Raw genomic sequence first — 5,532 nt, forward strand, 5'->3', positions numbered from 1 at the left:
CAAATATTTGGTTAATACTGTTGTAAACAATATTTGCTTGTTTCAATGTACTCAAACAAGGTAGGTTTTAAGTGTTTTCAAATTCTCATGCCCAAACGGGCCCTACTTTTCCCCAAAGAATATTTTCTTTTTTGAATGTATTGTGAGAGTGAAAAAATCATTTTCAATAACACATAGACAATGGCTTTTTCATAATGCATTTTTCCCATTATCCCAGATTCATGCTGCGAGACTAAAGGTAGTCTTCAATTTGCGAGAGTGCATTTCGGGTTACAAATTGTGCTCATGTGAATGAGGTTGGATTTTTAAATCCATTCTGCACTCAATGATATCTTTGCATTACCTCAAACAATTTTCATATGGAATCCATGAAGTGCATGCCTAATTATTGCACCAAAAAAAAGTCGAGCACTCAACTTTCTATCTATACTAGATGGCCTATGACTTTCTTTACACGCCCAACACTTTAGATTATAGTACGTATGTGTATGTAGTTGTCTTTGAATAGTGATTATATATATATATATATATATATATATATATATATATAGAGAGAGAGAGAGAGAGAGAGAGAGTATATATTATGTTGCTAAATCAGTTAGATGAGAGAAAATTCGTCACCCCTTTCAATGTATCTAAGTAGCAAGTCCATGTACATTAGTCAATGCAAATGCTAGCTCAAAGTGAACTTAGAGCGAGTTAAGAGCATGAATTAGAAAAGGAAATCCCGTTGTAGATATGTACGGAAGAATAGAATGTTCTTCCTTCCAAATATATCTCTTAAGTTATATCCCATCCACACTTTGATGTCTTCAAAAGCCGAGATACATTTAAAAGGAAGAGCATTTTATTTTTTATGGACATATTTTGTGCGAAATACGAGAAGCGATCCACGCTAATGTAATAGAACTATCAAAAGCTTTTTAACATAGTCAATTACAGGCATAGAACTATCAAAAGCTTTTTAACATAATCAATTACAGGCATATGACCAACTAAAAAGAATACGAAAGAGTAGTCTACTCGATAGACATAACTTACCTTTTTGAAGAAGTATGTAAAGGGCTGGAGGCACAAGTCATTTAAAGGGTAATTAACCAACATGGTGCCTAGAATATCTGTCAGCAGTTTTATAAACTATCTCATTGGACCATATCCTGAAATTTCCATAGAAGACAAAGCCATCACGTACCAAAAAATGATGCAACGTTAAGGAGACTAAAAATGTCACGTTCAGTGTTTAAAAAACTAGGAAGTTGGTGGAATCATCATTTTGGGCAAATGTGAAAAAAATTATCATTTCTACCAGTCTCTAAACATTCAAGATAAAGCGTATCTAAGCATTACATGAAAACTCTCTATCACTAACACTTTACAAAAAGGTAATATCTAGAGAACTCAAAGCATAATCTAATTCAAAATACCAACCCGATTAGACCACTTGAGAAGTTATTTGCAAGGTCATTTGCTATATAAACTCGTAGTCTTGAATCGAAGTTTCATCGAGCATCGAAGAATCCTGGTCCCTGGACAAAAAAGAATGAAATGTCACAAACAGCTTCTTGAAGTAAGGCTTTCTAACACGCATATAAAGTTTTCATATTAATCTCAAAATATAAGTTTATATCTTTCCACAATGTCCTGAGATGTAAGACAAATTATGGTTGTTTAACATAGAAAAAAGATCTTAAAGTACTCCATAGCCCTCGAAGAACACTCTTTAAATAGCATAGTAAGAAAATCACATAATTGCATTTGCTTGCTCAAACAGAATGCACAACCACTTGTCTATTCACAGCATTAGTGTATCAAGATCAAGTCTTTACCATATTTCATTTTTAAAAAGATTAAATGACCGACGAAATATTAAAATAAAAATAAAAGAAACAAAAGGATAAGAAGCCATAAAGCAGCAGGGCTCATTTGCTTGAGTCACAGTTACCGGAGCATACAAATTTCCATCTTAAGTCCGATACAATCCCCGAACCCTGTTTTCAGATAACCCACTATAATTCCAACATAACTTGCTTACAAAGATCTACAGTTACCATAATGATTCCCACCATAAATTGCTAAAATAAAATATATGAACAATTATAAAGCAAGGAAAAGAACTGAATTTAAGAAAAGAACTACCTCTTTTATCACATGAATTTGACAGTTTGGTTGCTTTTTATCCTTAGAAAGATCCTAATACACCAGAGAAAAGCCATGAAATTGCTGGTCTAGTGGTTTTTTGACGCCCACGTTCAGTAAATGAGTTTATGGCGAACATAGATCATACCCTGCGAGGGAGAGGACTGATAGGGGAGTAGTCTAGATATTTCGAAACACTGTTAATAGGCAAAATATCTAAATTGTCATTAATGTTGGATGTAAAATTACAATATTAAAGTATCACCAGATTATAGGGTGAAGAGATTCTCGTTCTGCGCTAAGGAGTCAACCGAGATTGAAACACTGCTATCATCTATTTTTTCGTCTTTATCTACTCTCAGTCACGCTACTAAATTTTATACGTAACGAAGCCTTCCCTTTTTTATTTGGTCATTTATTTTTGTATTTTTTTTTTCCCACTCAATGTTTCAATGTTCCATGCTTCTTCTATGTTCAGGTGACGAACTTATGGAAAGACAGGATGATAACAATCCTAGGAATCTGAAAAGATCCAAAAAAGCCAAGGATTGAAAAGAAGATGAAGGGGAAAAACGAATAAGAATTGGGCAAAAATTGAAAGATGAACACACTTGACATTGTAACCAACCGAAAAAGTTCATTGAGACTTAAGAAAACTGAAAGACCATTCTTTGAGAGGGTGGCACTTGAGAAATGTGAAGGAGAGAAACAGATGAATGGATGTTTCTAGACATATATATTGGGTCTGTGTTGGTGTGAATGTGACGAAGATTTTTTTTTTCACTGAGCTAATTTACGTTTTTCCCCTTGGTCGTTCCATTGTTCACTCTTCTATATAGTAGAAATCTCATCATTATCAAGATATATATTACTCGTTGTCCTCATGAATATACATGTTGAAGTTAATCCTCCGAAAAAAAAAAAAACACACTTTTAAGAAAGGAATCCATTAAGTATTACAAAAAATTTATAGATCAGCATCGAATGCTAATTCGTGGTTTTAGATATTTCAGATATCTAAATCAAAAGGCATTAGGACATAAGTTACATGAACTCTAGTTTGAGAGGCAAACTTGCTGAAATAGCAGGCTCTTACAATTTGATAATAAAAGAAAACCTCAATATGTTATAGTTTTAGGAGTCTGGAAAAGTATTTCATAAATAAGAAAGCACCTCTATCAGATGCATAGAGCCCCACCTTAGAAATCTAAACTAAAGGGCCTGTTACTCTGCTCGTCATAGCGGGGGGCATACACAAAGAATGGCTTCAATTTCAATATGTTGCTGGTATTGTGCTATCCTCTGAAGAAGTAGGAAATATTTTCCTGATATATTTATCGAACACTTTATGGGTATCTGTTATATCCCGTAATTTTGCACATCCGGATAAATTGAAATAAGTGACTTAATAGAACACTATTTTACTTTTAGCTAATGTATACGCTGTTAGTGAAAAATATTGATGCGGAAAAATGAAAGAAGGCTAAGGGCAAATTGGAAATTTGGAAATTGAGTTCATGAATTACAATATTCACCATGAATTGGGCTAGAAAAATTAAAAAAAAAAAAAAAAAGAGGCCCAATGCTTGTGGTGGCCGGCCATAGTGGCTATGGCCCAAGCCCATGGAAGTTAATTGATCCAAGTCATAAATAAGAGAAAGGGACGATACCTCTTCATTATTCAAGAAGTTTCAAGACACAAAAAAATTGAGAGCAAGAATTAAGGGCCATTCGGCCAACAACAAAAAGAAACAAAAAAACAATAAAAAAAAAATAAAAAAAATTAATCCATCCATCCTTGATCTATAATTCATTTCTTCTTGAATTCTTATTAAGTTCAAGACCCTCTTCAACGTGGTATAATTTTTGAGGCGAGAAAACTACTTTTGTGGCAAGTGGAAAATTTAAGAAAAGGTAAGAATTCTATCCTTTTATGTTATGGAAGACTTATGTATATGTTGTAGTATGTTGAAATGAATAAAAAGTATGGAATTTGTTTGTTGTGGGGTTAGCCGTGTGGGTGTGTGAGTGTGTGTGGCCGTGGGTGTGGTGTAGTGTAGGGAAGACGAATTAAATTTATTTGGTATGTTAATTGTGTTGTTGTGACCTTTTTGATGTAAGTGGAAGATTAATGATTCAAGTTGGCATGAAAATCGGTTATAAGTTGTTGTAGGAAATCATGTGATTTTATTATAGTTTTCATGTAATTATGGAAATGGAGTTTCCAAGTGTGAATTGTTGTTGTTGTTAATGAAATTAGAAGAAGAAAGTGCGACATTATAGCCTTGTCGCATTTGTGGAGGTTTCGGGTGGAATATGATGTTGATGGGATCGTTGGCATATTTTGTAGATTGCTTGAAATGCTTTTGAATTGTGTTGAATGATCTTGAACTAGTAAATGAATATGTAAATGTCGACATCGACTTGAATGTACGTAGTTGAATTGAATAATGATGAACTATGCAGAGGAGGAAGTCATTAATGTTAGAATGCGTTTCAATTGGTTCTTGATGACTATTATTATGGTTGTTGGTATTGTTGATATGGTTGTTGATGAATTTGGCCGAGTTAAATTCTCGGGGATGTTGAATTTACAGGGGAGGTGCTGCCGAAATTTCTGTAGACAAGTATGAGTTGGAATTGAATTTCTAAGTACGTGTAGCTAATGTTGGTAATTAATAACGTTCTTGTAGATCTTGGGGAGCCCGAGACTTAAGTCGGGACTTATTTAGCGAGCGATCGGAATTTGTTAGCGAGCGATCGAGGTATGTGAAGCCTACCTTTCTTCCTTTTGGCATGATCTTGTGAAATGAACAAATAATGCATATGTATGCTTCTAAAGAAAATCCCATTCTTAGAGCCACTAGGTTGGCCAACATCTTCGACTTCCATAAGCTATCCTATGTAGCTTGATATGTAATTATGATGTTTGAACATTCTAGTCATTATGTTCCCGAATGTTGTTCGAATGATATTCGAGATGACTAAAGTCTTTGATGAATGCTTTGATAAGTAAATATGGTCATAAGTCTCCATTCGATTTGATCCATAAGGTTGTTGAAAATTTCTTAGTATGAATGATATTTGAATTCTTAAAGTGGCCTATGAAATGTTCTTAGAAGGTCTTGTGCTTCAAAAACTCGCAACTTTCTTATACCGATTCTAATTGACCCGAATCTTATTTTTGAGCCTTCCGATGTTGGAAAATATAATTGTTCATTGGTTTTTGAAATCTATGTATGTACTTATATGCATATGGTTTCCGCACTACTCCGCTCGTGCATACTACTATGATATCGTTCGTCGGATCCCGGGCCGGTTTTATGATCGTGCGCACTACGTTATATTCGGCAGTATGATGTGTTACCGTTCCCGAGACCTCGCCAAGGGGGGGAT

The 5,532-nt window shown here is 34.4% G+C and overlaps 1 long non-coding RNA gene across 1 annotated transcript; it reads right to left on the bottom strand.

Annotated features, from left to right (window-relative positions):
- Positions 1 to 504: 504 nt before the first annotated feature.
- LOC132032527 (uncharacterized) lies at positions 505 to 3,395 on the bottom strand. The gene is made up of 3 exons (XR_009408501.1): positions 2,137 to 3,395; positions 1,429 to 1,526; positions 505 to 1,157 (listed from the first exon to the last, which is right to left on the bottom strand). It is a non-coding gene; the product is annotated as an uncharacterized LOC132032527 (long non-coding RNA).
- Positions 3,396 to 5,532: the final 2,137 nt, after the last annotated feature.

Source organism: Lycium ferocissimum, chromosome 10, assembly GCF_029784015.1.
Source record: "Lycium ferocissimum isolate CSIRO_LF1 chromosome 10, AGI_CSIRO_Lferr_CH_V1, whole genome shotgun sequence".
Taxonomy (NCBI): domain Eukaryota; kingdom Viridiplantae; phylum Streptophyta; class Magnoliopsida; order Solanales; family Solanaceae; genus Lycium; species Lycium ferocissimum.